The sequence below is a fragment of the Phasianus colchicus genome, chromosome 8, assembly GCF_987193195.1.
Source record: "Phasianus colchicus chromosome 8, bPhaCol1.hap1.1, whole genome shotgun sequence".
Lineage (NCBI taxonomy): Eukaryota > Metazoa > Chordata > Aves > Galliformes > Phasianidae > Phasianus > Phasianus colchicus.
In genome coordinates this window covers 35,816,427-35,832,934 of record NC_143443.1, presented here as the reverse complement: position 1 = coordinate 35,832,934, position 16,508 = coordinate 35,816,427, and the positions used below count along the sequence as shown (strand labels likewise).

The following is a 16,508-nucleotide window of genomic DNA, read 5'->3' as shown; positions in this document are numbered from 1 at the left end:
CAAGGGATTTGTCACCAAGCAGCCTGCATCATGAACACACAGCTGTGCAGAAGGTCAACTTCAGCCATGCCATCAAGTATACCGGACTTCTGACATTAACTGCAAGCATCAGGACACAGCAGGAACTTCGTTGCCTCCTGTACTTCAGCGTTAATATAAATTTAGGAAAAAGAACGTGCCTCTGTTTTGGGCACTGAAGAGCACAAAGCTCACATTTAGCCATATTCCCATCAGTCAGTCAGTATCCTCTGGAAGAGAGCTATTAAAAAGATTGAATTTAGAGAGAAAGTGAAAACACAGCAGTAGGTGAGGAGAATGGTTGAGAGGATATCTGCAGTGTGTCCTCACAGGAATTTGGAAGAAAGATCTGAAGTCACCGAAATAAAACTAATGCCAAACATGGCATTAAGCAGGCCCTTCTCATCCTGAGGCTTCCAGAGAACTCTCTGTGGGTGGATTATCCCCTCAGACCTCAAGAAAACAGCAGATCAAGTTATTATGGAAACAGTAGGCTGCAAAGACCAGACTCCCAGATTCTTCTCTTACAGATACAGAAAATTAAACCATTCTGATAAGGAAGTATGTCAGATGATCCAGAAGCAAAAAACAAATAAATTTAGCCTGTTCAGAAGCATCTGTGACGACTGCTGTAAAAAGAACTTCAAAACCTACAAATGGCTTCAGCCATTCATACAAAACACAATGGTCTGAAGGCCTAACAGAAAACTGGATTTGCACATATAGACAGACTTGTTAGCTCAGGTATTAATAACAGCAGCACCATTTTTAATGGCTTATGGTTAACTGGGCTCTGGGTATCTACAAGATAACCTAAATCCTGCACTTGCTCTGATAGTACTTCAAGTAGCTATAGCTTACAGCTGATTCAGGTACACACACACACAAACCACAGTAAGGACTGGAGATTGCTTTCTCAGAAATGGGTTAATCACAAAAGAAGGTTTTTGAGCATAGAACTTCAGTGGAGAATAGCAGTGTCCTTCTCCCCAGATACATGTATGGTTGTTGCCCTCTTTACAGTCCTACAGACCTTAAAGATCATCTAATTCCCATCTCCCTGCTGTGACTGGTTGTTTTGGTGGTGTTAGATTCAGCAGTCATCTTTATTTATTAATTTGCCTGCCAGTGAAACATTTTATTTTGCTATTTGTTATTAGTGCCCCTTATCTAACTTGACACATGAGGCTAACACTATACTTTCAGTTGTAGAGACAGTCTAGCACTTCTGGAAGCAGGAAAAAATCCAGCTCAGCCTACACATTGTTAGCAGTTGTGTGATGCATATTCAGACATAGATCTCTCTCTTTCTCTATGGTTTATAGAATGCAAGTGGTTAATAACCACAACCCAAAAAAATACATGAGGATGACTGTCACCAACAATATTCACATCTCCAGTGAGATTCCATGGACTCAGCATACACAGTGCAGGAAGTATTCCAGACCACTGCTCACTGCACAGCAGTGCTGAGGTGCTTAAATGGAGCACACTAGTGCTATTGCAGTGCATGTACTTAAAGAATAAAAGAAATACAAAGAAGATGTAGCTAGCCCAAAGGGAATCGAGTGCTCTGGAAAATTCTAGTGCATGTGTTCTGCCTTGTGTAAAATGAGACAACCTTCAAACTTTTTTTTCTTTTTCCAGAAAGAATATCACACAGCATAAGGACACCATCATTAAGATTGTTTTTTTGGAAAAACGACAAGGAGCAAGGAGTTCAGTGAAAAGATGAGCACCCCAGGCCAGAGCAAAACATCCTAGTGAACGTCACTCATTCTTCTGCCTCTTCTTCCTTTAACATTCTGCATCTGCTCCAGATCTAACCTTCTGAATTGTTAAGTACAACTATCTGAGTCACAGTTCATCTTAAATTCACTACAAGTCCTCTCTTCTGAAACAGAATCCACGGGTTGGGTCCTGCAAACACTTCGTCAGCTGGTTATGCTGATCACAGCCGGCAGGCCTCCTTACTTCAGTGAGACAACTGAAGCTGCACACATGCACAGCTCTTAAACCATACGCGTGATTTGTCTGCCAGTTAACGCGAGTCCTGTTAAACCCACATTTCAGAGAACGACACCTGACTCACGCCTTTGAAAGAAACGCAGTGCATTTCATGTATACTTTTAGTAAGAAGCAACATGCGGACAGCTGCTATGGAGTGATGGCTAAAGTAGTTCAATTGGCAGGGACCTTCAGAAATCATTAAGTCCCAGTGCAGAGCTCTTCAGGGCACCCCAAAAGCTAAAGCAGGTATTGTCCAAATATCCTTTGAACATGAGCATGCAGCACCAACCACCTCGCTAGGAAATCTGTTCCACTGTTTGACCACTCTCATGGTAAGGACATTTTTCTGGATACCCAGTCTCACCCTTCGTGCTGCACCTTTGGGACACCTTAATGCGTTCCAAAATGCAGTTTGCCCTCCTGCTGCCAAGGGACACTGAGCCAGCTGTCACCAGCACACTCAGCTCCCTTCCTGAAGGGATTCTTCTCCAGCTGCTCAGCTCCCAGCATGTCCCAGTGCCCAGCATTACTCCGCCCCAGGCACAGAACTCAGCATTTATCTGTGGTGAACTTTGTTATGCTGAGGATCACCCAATACTCCCAACACTTCTGGTTTAGAATTATCAGCAAACTTGATACAGGTGCATTCAACCCCCCGAGATGATGATAAAAACGTAGAACTGAGCTCTGAGGCATACCATTACTGACCAGTCACTAGCCAGATACAGCTCCACTTACTACAACCTGTAAGTTCTGCTGTTGAGTCAGTTTGCCACCCACGTAGCACAAAGCTGCATATCTTGGTTGGACTTTTTAACCAGAAGGATGCTGTGAGAAATGGTATGAAAAGCCTTATTAAAGTCCAGAAAGATTACATCCACTGCCTTCTTTCCATGAGCACTTTACCTCTTGCAGCCTACTTGCAGTGTACGGTTTAAATTTAGTTGTTACTTTCCTGTGTAACTGCAAAACTGAGGATGAGAAAAAACATAAAACTTCATCTGTGAAGTCCACAAGGCAGCAGGATGGAATCACTGTGGTCTGTATAAAAGAAATGCTTATGGGGTCTCTGAAGATGCTGTAGTTCAGTTCGTTACATCTTCAGCAGGAGTTTGACTTGGGAACTCACTGAGTCCTGTGTCCACCCCTGAGTACGGCCCCTGCATTATTAGAAAAATATTCTTTTCATGCTGGGTGAATTCATTACAGGCTTCTTAAAGTATTTATGATAGAATTATCTAAGGGGAAGCCAACCATCTGAAAGGAGGTGTTCTGCTTGTCTGGTTTTATCTGATTATTTCTGGAACATTACATGTTACACATACTTTTGCAAACAGATCTTGCAAGCCAGATAAAGCTACATAAATATCTATCTTCTGGTTCTTGAATGCTGTGTGTTTATATTAACATTAAAAATTATTGAACAGCACTGATAGTTTAGTTCTAACGAACAGTCATCTTGCACATACATCTCCAAAAATACTGTAGAACATTGAACTCTGTAATATAAAGCCAGCTTGTTTACGAAACATTCCACTTTTTGTAATAATATTCAAAATCATAGCTCTGTGTCATTGCCCTTCACAAACAGAAGCTTGAGGTTGCAAGCTCAGTATTCTGGGTCCCCTGCTCTAGGTGTCCCTGCTTGAGCAGGAGGTTGGACCAGATTATCTTCGGAGGTCCCTTCCAACATTAACCATTCAGTAACTCTATGAAAACAAAACTCATTAATTTGAGAAGGAAGGATACGGAACAAAAGTTGCTTATAACCTTCACTGTTGATTTTAAAATTAATTTCTCTCCAGACAACACTGTGCATTCCCTGTATGAATATTCCCAAGGTGGGGCGTGATTTACATGCTTTTGTCAGCACTTCCAGGTCTACCTCATTGAACACAAGCACAATTAAATACTGATGCATATCTTGATGTTAGGATTGCTTGCAGTTTACAGTGGCTGGCCAGCACTTATCTAACAAGTCTTACTTGCCAACATACTTTTTTTTTTTTGGCCATAATTCATTATTTATATACCTTCATAGTCTTCCTGTTTTTCTTTAGATGCAAATCAGTATGCAAGTTTGATATAGACTCTACTAGAATTCTGCAATATACTGAAAACCCACAAACTCCTCAGAGATCAGTTTTCAGTCTAGAAAAACCTTTACCCGTTTGCTCTTTGCCTCTCATTTAGATACTATATCAAAATACAGTCAAAACTCCTACTCAATCCATGAGACTAAGGGTGGCTTTGCCTTTTACCCTTAGATGTCAGTGATAGATTTTTACATATATTAAATAGTGGATTGAGGTTTGCTAAGCAGTCTTTCAGATCCAAAATAGCAGAAGTGTGCAGAGCTTCAGAATGCAAGTAAAATGCTTGCAGAAAGATCTGGATTATTTCTAAATCAAAACAAATAGTCTGGCACACTCTAAGCATGAGATCCCATCAAACCTGTTATAATGACTGCTTTGGGAAGAAAAGCAGAGGGTGTATTGACAGATGAGACTTTCTTATGCAGGGATGCAGGACGAGCTGTGAACTTGCCACTGTGAAAGGCAATGTAACAAAGCACTGCCTTATCTTGACTCTTCTTTAAGTACTGTATCCCACCATATCATTTTCCTGTAAGATCATGGAGAGATACAAAAAGCAGAAGCTGCCGTGAACACAGATAAATGTCCACTAAGAACAGACACGGCATGACTGAGATCCAACACAATGTAAGCTCCTTAACTCATGAAAAAGCTCCCGTTATGCAACTTGATACGTGACTCATAAGTAGATTACACTGATCTGATTTAGCACTAACAGTTTGTGACTTCCAGTTTGGAAGTGGCCTGCATACACTGGCATGCTTGTAGGTAAGTTCCTACTACATGATAGTGGGTAAGCATACACCTAGTAAGACATCTCATTTTCCAATTTAGGTATGCACTTAGTAGAGTTAACTGACATCTTCCTCTCTATACTGCTCTATGGCTAAGTTATATCCTAACTTCACATATTTCAAGTGTAGGTAAAGGAGGCTTTTTTTTTTTTTCCTTAAAAATGCATGATCTTTGCCTTCCTCTGATTTGTCATTCTGATTTTCTTCTTTTGAGAAGGTCCTTTGGAACTCTTTCCATATCTTCTTATAACTACTGAGCCTTAGACTTAACATCTGTTATAAAGACAGATTTTGTTAGTCAGCACTTTGCTCCTTGCAAACTCAAGCACAAAGATTTTTTTCTATACCATCAACAGTTAAATAGACCTTATGTCCTACATAAGAATTTACAAGATGCATGTAGTACTTACAGTTCAGCTTATCTGAAGTTATTAGAATCTTTCTGAACAATTTTACATTCAATTATGTAGAAGTCAATCCAATCTTCCATCTTTATAGAACACAAAGCAAAGAAGTGGTGGGGGATTAATCTCAAAAAAAAAAAATCACCTTGGAAAGGTGAAGAAAATGGTACAAAATAAAGGATTACTGTCATCACTCATTTGACAAATTGAACATCAAATGAAAAATTAGTGCCATCAAGGAAAAAAAAAGGTATTAGTCACTTAAGAGGGTAGAGAGTGCAAACTAGATTGTATCTAAGTAAATTTAAGCCTCATGATTTTACATATTGAGAGTACTGTTAAAAAGGTTTTTAAAATAGAAAAATTTCCAGTGGGAAAGGACTCACAAACGTTGTTGAACTCAACCTGGAGACTATTTCTGTGCACTCTGACTTTGGGTCAGCACTACTAGAGCATAACGTTCCATGCTGACAAGACATCACAGGACTAATGCTTGCTCAAATCAAATACAAAAAACATACTAGAAAAAGTTGCATTAACATTTCATTCAGTGGTCTTTCTATGGAACATTTTTTTTTTTTTCTTCGAAGCTTTTTTTTGGAACTGAGAAATACGATGGAAGTATACAAGACTCTTATACTGCTGCATCTTTACCTTCATGTTTTCTATTCTCAGCTACCGTTCAACAGCTTTTTGAAAGAATTTGGATCTTTCATTTGTACCAATATCTGTCACTACATCAACAAACATCAGAAGAAAAGCTGAGGTATTGTAATTAGTAAGCATGAAAGTACACCTCTGCCTATTGTCTTCCTGTTAGGGGGACTTAAATCTTAGTTTCCCACCTTCTTTTTGTGAAGATGTTCTCTCCATGTTTTCTACAGTATTTTTACCCATAAGTGTATTTGCGGTTTATAGTTTAATTTTTAATATATTTAACCCCACAACTAAAAATGTAACCTAATTTCCAATTACACTGAGACAAAGTAAAGAACTGAAGTAACAAAAACTCAAAGCTAATTAAAATATTACTACTACTAAAACTACTGAAGCACTGGCAAGCCTTATGCAGAGGGCATTCTTACGTGTAAGTCTCAATTCATGTCCCTGAGATGGAATGCACAAATTTCGAGACAGTACAGATACCTTCATAGGATCATTGAACCATTACAGTTGGAAAAGACCTCTAAGATCACCAAGTCCAACCCCAACCCATCGCACCATGCCCACTAACCACATCCCTCAGTGCCAGCTGTTGTTGAACAGCCCCAGGGACAGTGACTCTGCTACCTCCCTGGGCAACTGTACCAGCACCTGATCATTATTTGGAGAAGAAGTTTTTCCAAACGGAACCTCCCCTGGCTCAAAGTGAGGTCATCACCTATCATTCTACTGCCATGACCCAGGAGCAGAGGCTGACCCTCACCATGCCACAACCTCCTTTCAGGGAGCTGCAGAGGGCAGTGAGGTCTTCCTGAACTTCCTCTTCTCTGGACTGAACAATCCCAGTTTCCTCAGCAGCTCCCCATAAGCCCTGTGCTCCAGACTGTGCACAGCTTCATTGCACTTCTCTGGACGCACTCCATCACCTCAATGACTTTCTTGTAGTGAGGAGCCCAGAACTGAGCACAGCACTCAAGATGCAGCCTCAACAGTGTCGAGTACAGAGGGACAATCACCTCCCTGCTCCTGTTGACTGCGCTGGAGTAGTATATATCATGCTCTGCTGAGTACACTAGAGAACTACCAAGAATTTCCCAGTGTTGTGGGAAAATTAGCTAAGCTTGTTCTCTTATAGACATAAGTATGTAAGAAAAAGATAAATCAGCATTTCTTTGTCAATCCAAATAGGATACATGAATTAGGAGCATTATACAGATATGATAGTAGTTGACTCACTGAAGAATGTTACATACAGAATGGACCATTAGAACAACTGTTTAAAGATGTAGTGATTGCTCATGACTCAGGACTGTGCTAACTGCTTCTCACGAGTCCTTCGAACACCTGCATCGACAACTTGCTCTTAAACACTTGGAGCGGCAACAAGATTTGCATGCACAAAAATCAGTCCAGTCATTTCTATCATGGAATTGTGTGAATGCTTTAGAAAGCCAGTTCAGCTGAAGACAGTTCTGATGGTCCCTTCCCTTATTTTAGAGCTATGGGAGCCTCCCACATTAGCTCAGCAAATCATCTTAGTATTTTTTTCCTTAGCAAGAGCGCATTTGGTTATTCTAATAGAATTGCAAATACTACATAGTTTCTGCCATGAAGATTTAATTTTTTAGTCTGGAGCAAAACAGTACAGATGTGTACTTCCAAAAGGATGCACATTGGAGGAGATCTGTCAGAATCTTACTGAAGGAGAGATCGCTGACCAAACCACTCAGTCTGGAAACCCATCTGCCTTCTGGCATAGAAATGCTTGCCCTTCTTGTTTGATCTATGTTTGATAACTTGCTCCATGCACTAGAGTAGGTAAAATAACAGGAAGGCGATCAATATCAGATTACTATAGAAGACTCAAAGAGAAGATAAAGAGAAAACTGCATAGGAAGAGACAGAAGGTAAGCCTAGCAAGACTAAGCAAGTAAGCAAAATAGTGTCAACATAGGGGAGCAGTTTACTTCTCTTGTTTCTCACTGTCAAACACTGATAAAGCAACATACACACAAGAATGCATCATTTGATGCATTTACATCAGCCCTGCACTTTTTTGAATACAGGCAAGAAGCAACAAATGGGTCTAGACCCACAGCGCAACAAAGCACTCCACAATCACTGCCACACAGATAACAGGTCATTGAAAATAGCACTGCATTTAAAATTACACTTTTCTCCCAGGAAGCACAATGAAACAATATTGGTGAATGAGAGAAAAGTGACCCAGTTTCCAGGAGACCTGACTATGACGACTCTTTGAAATGATTTTCATTTACTTCAGTAGCACACTTATTTTGAAATTGGATAGTAATCCAAAGAGGCAGAAAAATAGGGATGGTTTAGAACACTACCGCTTTGTATTTTTCTTTATAATAAAGTGAAATAATATTACAGTGCCCTCAGGTGGCGTAAATTCAATTCTGTCCTATTATCTTTTCTAAAAAGCTAGCTCTATAAATAATACCAGTTTTCAGAAAACTGAATGAATATGGAAGAAAGCTGCAAGGAAAGGCAAAGCACAGAATAAATATCATTGTTTCCAGGGAAGACTCTTCTTCAGGGCTTCACCAACTTTTGATTTTTATAAAGTATTTTTTATTCATTTTCAGTTGTCTGGAAAGAAGTCCAACAAATATTCCAAAGAAAACCTAAACATCATCACCAATTATGGGAATAAAGATTGCTACAAGTAAAGATCTAGAAAAGAAAAAAGCAAGAAAAGGTGATGAATTCAGTAAGAGTTTTTCAAAACAAAAGACAAGAGATGCATTAAAAGCAAATAAAAAACAGTATCTCTTAAATACATATAATATAGCTTAGTAGTGAAAAAAGCATAAATACACCAGCACGTTTGTCGCATCTTGAAACTTACTGAATTCCTGCTATCTTTTTTATATAAACTTAGTGTGGGGTAAACAAAGGCAATGACAGAGCCTTTTCCTGAAATACAGAACAGAATAACAAAAGATGAATTGACTCACCCCTTCCAGTGACTACCAGCTCAAAAGGAGCATGACCTCAAGAGATGCAGCACCCTCAGCTTCTAACCCTTAAATGAGAGAGGAGGGGCAACTCTATCCTCCCCCAATTCCAGTCACTCAGGTGCATTGCTTGCACCTGAACTCCGAGTTAACAACACCTGGTGCTCAACCATTGGTTCAGGCTGTGACTTGGCATTTCCATTGCACTCCTCCCCTTCATAGCATGAACCCACCACTGAGCAGGAGGTAGGGTGACTCCTGCTGTTTTGGTAACCCAAAAACGCAATGTACATTATGATGTATATACAATACCTAACACGATATAGGATGTTAAGGCACTGCAGGCAATTACTGACAGTCTTTTTGGCAGTTCTGCTGGGCCACTACCTGATGTACCATCTGAAGGCATATCTTCTTCAAGGACCAGTAGCACTTAAGGATCACACTCACCATTTCCCAAAAGTTTGGCTGTCCACCACCAGGTGTCACAGCGTTTCCCCATGGACACTGGAGCACGCTGGAATGGGGTCCTACCGGTGGTCCTGTGAACTGAACAGCCTCAAGGGGATTAGTACAGATGTTTAATAGGTACAAGGAGAAGTAGGTCTGCACACCACAGGATACAGGCCATGTTTCAGTCTTGAGTCAACACCTCTGCTTGTACTAGGGCATGTTCTGGCCTTTGTTACCACACCCTTTGGCCTCATATCTGTGGAGGAGTTGCTGCATCAGGTATCAAAAAGGAGGGGGAAGGGCATGTGGACATGATTCATGCCCCCTCTGCAATGAAAACTGGGATGCGAACTACTATCTCCATTGGCCATGTACCAACTACCGGAGGGTTTACTGATTCCCCAGCCTCTGATAATCTCCCCCAAAGTGCAAGTAGACCACACCATTTTGGTCCTACTTGCACCTTCCAAGGCCATTTTACCTTGTGTTTTCTGGGCTCTAGGTCCTCAGGGGCAGGGAGAAGATGATTATTCAAGGTGCCAACTTGCAGCTTGAGCGAGGTGTCCTTGCCTGTAGTTGGTATCCTTACCGGGGAGGCCCAAGTTGTTTGCAACATTCATAAAGCACTGGGTCTGCCATCCCCTGGTCTCTCATGCAAGTTCCACAGGGTTTCATGGAGTCTCTTGGTCCACCCCTGAAAGGACTGTGAATCTGCATTCAAAGCAGCCTTCAGGATCCCATTATATCTATTAGGCCTGCTCCTGTTGGACTGTAGGGCAGCTGACCCATCACACCACTGCTTGTGATTGGGCCACCCCCACCTCAGAATGTGGGTTAAATCTTTCACCCACCCCTGAACTGGCAGAGTTGTTTTAATAATAACCTTTGCAGTCTGTGTTACTGGTTTTACCACCTGCAGAGCAGAATAGGTATTGCTCCTCAGCCATAGTGTATCTTTCTTCTGCTCCACACCAATTCTGCAGCCAGAACCCAAATAGTGGAGTTCCAATAGAACTCTGGTACTGCCACAACCCCTAGTGGAACCGTTCTTGAATTACATGCACATCTACTTTGGTTGGAAGAGTTGATAGAATATGCCTAGCACCTGGGCCTGTTTATCAGCAATTTTTGCCTGTTGGAAAGCTTCTTGTTCTGTTCTACTCCAATCTCACAGTTGGCCTTTTTTTGTTAGTTGATACAGAGGTTTTAACAGTTGGGCAAAGTATGGAAGAAGGGATCACCAATATTGTAATATACCCCAAAACTCCTGCAACTGCTTTTATGTCGTGGGAACCAGGAACGCTTGGACCTTACCTATGGTTGAGCGGGATAAAGTCTTAACCACCCAGACAAAACCCAGGAATGTAACTGATAGCTATGGCCCTTGTACTTGCCATGGGTTTATAGCCTACCCTTTCTCCTGTAAGTAGGCAGTTAGTGAAGTTAGTGACTCCTCTAATGCCCCCACTGAGTCAGATGTTAACATCGGATCATCAGTGTAGTGGTACATTTTGACAATAGACTGTTTATTCCAATTTGCCAAGTCACATGCCACCAGATTATGACAAAAGATAGGTGAATGCATGTACCCCGAGACAGAACCTGAAAAGTCCACTGCCTGCCCTATGAATGCAAACTGGTCTTGGGATTTCTTAACAATTGTAACACTGAAAAATACATTTGCCAGATCCAGAACTCAGTGGTATGTTTCTATTTCTCTACTTAATGTATCCACGAGCAACGCGATATTGGGTACGCCTATGTGAATTGGTGGTGTGACTTCATGTAGTTCTTCATAGCCTACCATCATCCACCACATAGCATCTGACTTCCTGACTGGCCACATGGGGGAGTTATATGGACTGTGTGCAGGTCTTATAATCCCTGCCCTCTCCAACCCCTCCAGCAAAGCCTTGGCAATTTCTTCTTGCCCACCAGGGAGTCTATATTGTTTTGTACTTTTAATTCAGCACAGTTACAGCAAACAAATGGGCTCAGTTTTTGCCTTAAAGTTACCTGCACTATCCAGATGCTGATACATCTTTTTCTTAGCCTGAACTCTCCCACACTAATCTGGAGAGTAAGACTGCACAGAATGTCTATTTCCAATATATAATATCTGGATAGACTCTGTACTGCTGGGGTGGAAGACGTCCAACCCCCAATTTCAACCATGTTTGGGTTATAAAGATCATCTGTCACTAAACCTCCCCCTATCCTTGCCTTAGTGCCTGAAAAATCGATTGGGTCACCGTATATATTTGATGTTTCCGATCTGGTATCCACTAGTGCCATAATCAGTTGAATATTCTTTCACAACTAATGAAGCATTAGTTCAACATAGGACCTCTGGTCCACCCTGGAGCTTTCAAGGGATTTCTGCTCTTGATTTTCATCAGCCAGAACCTCTTCAGGCTTGTCCAACCAATTTAAAGCCATCATCAACAGTGGCCATGCCATGATAGATGTGGCCAATTGTCATTTTTTAGTAGTCAGTATACCTTTGCTAAGGGCATGGAAACACTTGGCCAGGCAGGCAGGGACTCTATGATATTTCCTCCATCCTGCAAGGAGCCCATTTTTCAGTTATGGAAGTAAACCCACGATCCAGGGTTTTTAAGAGTCCTGGGGTGTGCCCTAGCAAAATTTCATTCAAAGGAGCAGTCTTTCCCCATCCAAACCACCCCCTTATATTACTTAGAAATGCCATACTAAATATTTTAGGAGGGTTATGACGGAATACCTTTAAATACCTTTAAAGGTATTTGGCTGCCTGGCTTGCCAAAACATGGGGCAAACAAAGGCAATGACAGAGCCTCTTCCTAGAATACAGGACATAGAACAGAATGACAAAAGAATTTACTCACCCCTTCTGATAACTGGCAATAGCTCAAAAGAAGCATAATCTCAGAGAGATATGGCTTCCTCAGCTTCTAACCCTTAAATGAGAGAGAAGATGGGTAGATATAGCCTCCACCCCTTCTGCTCACTCAGGGGTACTGCTTGCACCTGGAGCTCCCTGGGTAAGCCACACATGGTGAGCCACATGGTGCTCAACCACTGTTTCAAGCTGTGATCTGGCAATTCCACTGCACTTTCCAAAGGCTTTCACTGTCAAGAATACATCCCTGGTGTTCAATCTTTAGTGATGAACTGCATTTCCACCTTCAGGGAAGAAATTCAGTCCAAAGTAATCTGTGTCCTTTATTTTGCATCTGTCCAGTACTTTATTTTTGTTACTTAGGATACCCACATAAAACAAATTTTATTTAGCTGTTCTACTTCTCGACATTCAGGATTATTCCAGTATTGTATATAGTATAACTAAATATCTGCTGTCTTTCCAACATTCATCACTGTCCGATGTCTCAAAGAAAATGTGATTAAGAACAGCATATCATCAGGAGAATTCCCTAATCAATCACAATTAAAAGGCTTTCCAGAGATTCTGCAGTATTACAAGCACTGCTTTTTCTATCAGGATACTCTTAAAGCGATGGCCTTCCTCTTACAAGTACCAATTTCATCACTGAATTTGTGCACAGATGATGTTAGGAGCCATATCATGAATATGGTTCCAGCAGAGAATACTGTCATAGCATAGCTTTGCCCTATTGTTAGACCAGTTTTGTTCTGTTGTCTTTTCTACAGACAGCCCAGAAAATCATAAAATCATTTAGACTGGAAAAGATCCTTAAAATCATCAATGTAATCATCCACCTAACTACCAAGTCCACCACAGTCCACTGCCACGCGGGCCCATCTCTCAAGCCTGACCCGGTCTCTTCAGGTGGCACATCGTCTGCACCACTCAGCTTGATGTCAGATGCAAACTTGCTGAAGGTGTCCACCTGGACACTGAGCTACCAACTGCAACTCCCTGGTTGCAACCATCCAGCCAATTCCTTATCCACCCTGTAGTCCAACCTTCAAATACTTGTCTATAATTTAGTGACAAAGATGACGATTACTTTCTTGTATGTTTCTTCCATACTCATCCAGCTCTCTGAAAATCAGTATTATTTTGACTTTAGTAACTATGGACCTCACTGATCTACTATTCTTCCAGCTCCCCTTGGAAGAATTCTGATGTCCTTCAGCTTATAAACACTCTTATCCTCTCCACACCAGCTCAGATTTTTCTGCTCCAGAATCGGATCTTAATGCCTAGGACAGTAGAACAGCCACTACAGTACACAAATGCATTCCCTGAACAACTCAGAAAGGTCATTTCCAGACTTCTAAGACCCAAATGGGGAAAAAAAAAATTTTGAATCTCACCAAATGTTTGCTTCCTGTGGAAATTATACTTTCTATTCTTTTCAAATGGCAGCTTAGGACACTCCCCACTTAGTACCACTCAAAAACTATGATTTACAGGAAATGTTGTATTGCTTCTACAGTTTTCTAACAACTGACACCAGGATTTCTGAGGGTGGCCAAAAGAATTGCTATCATTTCTGTAGCACTTACCTTTACAAACCATGTCCTTCAATAACAAAAACAAATATTATAAAAAAAAAACAAAACACCAAACAAAAACCAAAACAACAAAACCATTGCAAGCATCTCACCTGGAAGCACCCCTACAAGCTTTCAACAATCTCTAATTACTACTTTTTTTTCCCCTCCCTTTTAAAGTATCTCACTTGTACATTCATTTCTCTGTGGCTTGGAGAGAATCAATAGTGCTTACAAGTACACTATTTATTGGCAATTTACTCCTGATTTCCCCCATCTAGGCTATCAATAGAAAGGCAATCTCTTTATGGAACTAATGACTTGCGGTAAAGTATAGACATCCATTTAATACAAATAAGGGCAAACGATTTCCCAGTCTTGGTTAGATAAAATAGAGCTCGCAAGGGCTTATCTCACTTAAAAAGAGTAACTTGTAGCCTTCTCTCATTAAAAGGATAAACTATTAGAATAGAGCCAAAGGTGGGGGGTGGTGGGGAGGTAGGAGAGGGAAGGGAAGAGTTGGGAAAGAAAACAAAAAAAGCAAAAAAAACCCCGACATTGCTGGAATGAGGTCTAGTAGGTTTTTCCAAGAAGGCTTTTCCAAGAAGGCAACCTTCTTAGTAAACTAAACCACTGACAGAATTAAAGTGACAGGCAAGACACGGCTTCCAGACAAAAAATAAACGGACATATCAAAGAGCTGTGAACTTCAACAGCAATGAGCTGCTGAAAGCAGCACTGGCATTTCACTCAGTCATAAACTGCAGTGCATGGGCTCTGAGCACATGAGAGAAAAAGGCAGCGGTGCTGCCAGTGAGCCCTTCGTTTCAAAAAGAATATTAAGCCATAACAGAGCCGCTCACCTTGCCATAATTAAGATGCATCCCAAGGGACAAGAGATAAAACTTGCTTCTTGATGCGCAACAATTAAATCTTCAGTGCTACTGACAAAGGACACAAGACAACAAAATTTCCAGCTAGGAATTTCAGGTTGAAGTCCTAGAAGGACAGATAGCCTTTGGCACTGAAACTCTGTAATGACTCATCGTTAAGCAGAGGCATGACACAAGATGCAGGAAAAGATTCCTTCCAACCCTAGGAAAAAAAAAAAAAAGTGTTAGAACATGCTCAAGTCTAAATATAAATGAGTGCTTTCTTGGCTTAATTTATAGTACCCTGTAATGCAATATTCCAGTTAGAGAATATAATTAAGAACACTGCATTAAAACAAAATGGAAAGAGACTACAGCACAGAGACCATGTAGTCTAAACTCACAGAGTCATAAAATCATAGAATGGTTTGGAAGGGACCCTAAAGATCTTCTAGTTCCAACCCTCTGCTGTAGGCAGGGACACCTCCCATAGCCCAGGTTGCTCACAGCCCCATCCAGCCTGGCCTCGAATGCTTCCAGAGAAGAGGCATCCACAGCCTCTCTGGGCAACCTGTTCCAGTGTCTCACCACCTCACAGTGAAGCGTTTCTTCTAACATCTGGTCTAAATCTACCCTCTTCCAGTTTAAAGCCACTTCCCCTTGTCCTGTCCCTACCTGCCCCTTACCAGAAGTCCCTCCCCAGTTTTCCTGAGGCCCTTCAGCTACTGGAAGGCTGCTGGAAGGTCTCCCTGCTGCCTTCTCTTCTCCAGACTGCAGAGCCCAGCTCTCTCAGCCTGGCCTTGCAGGGAGGTGCTCCAGCCCTCTGATCATCTCCGTGGTCCTCCTCTGGACCCGCTCCAACAGCTCCACGTCCCTCCTGTGCTGGGGGCCCAGAACTGGACGCGGTGCTGCAGGTGGGGTCTCACGAGAGCAGAGCAGAGGGGCAGAATCTCCTCCCTCGCCCTGCCGTCACACTTCTCTTGATGCAGCCCAGGATACAGTTGGCCTTCTGGGCTGTGAGAGCACTTTGCTGGCTCACGTTGCATTTTAATCCATCGCACTCCCAAACCCTTCTCCTCAGGGCTGCTCTCAAGCCGTTCTCGGCCCAGCCTGTATCTGTGCTTGGGATTGCCCTGGCCCAGGCGCAGGATCTTGCGCTTGGCCTTGCTGAACTTCATGAGGTTGGCATGGGCCCACCTCTCGAGCCTGCCCAGGTCTGTCTGATAGCATCCCTTCCCTCCGGCGTGTCAGCTGCACCATTCAGCTTGGCCTCGCCTGCAAACTTGCTGAGGGTGCACTCGATCCCACTGCCCACATCCCCTACAAAGACATTAGATAACACCGATCCCTGAGGAATGCCACTCGTCACCGGTCTCCTCTTGGACACTGAGCTGCTGACCACAACTCTCTGAGTGTGACCGTCCAGCCAGTTCCTTACCCAGCAAGTGGTCCATCCATCAAATCTATTTTTCTCCAGTTTGGTGGCCAGGATGTCATGCAGGACAGTGTCAAACACTTTGCACAAGTCCAGGTCTATGAGGTCAGTCGCTCTTCCTTTATCCACCGAGGCTGTAATTCCATCATAAAAGGCCACTGAGTTTGTCAGACATGACTTGCCCTTGCTGAAGCCACATTGGTTATCACCAATCACTTCAAAATGGCTTTGTTTTTTCGTGACTGCATTACTAGTCCCCAGCACCTCCCATTTCTAAACACAGGGAACTTCCACTGGGATGCTGCAATGAAGCAGTAC

At 42.1% G+C, this 16,508-nt stretch overlaps 1 protein-coding gene across 1 annotated transcript in view; it reads right to left on the bottom strand.

The window, feature by feature from the left end:
* Window positions 1-16,508, bottom strand: part of LOC116231508 (vertebrate ancient opsin-like) — a 34,341-nt gene that overhangs the window by 15,110 nt on the left and 2,723 nt on the right. The window contains exons 3-4 of the mRNA XM_031597284.2: window positions 16,194-16,324; window positions 14,747-14,978 (exon numbers count right to left, since the gene is read on the bottom strand). The gene's annotated coding sequence lies outside the window, so the exon portion shown is untranslated. The remainder of the gene's footprint in view (window positions 1-14,746; window positions 14,979-16,193; window positions 16,325-16,508) is intronic.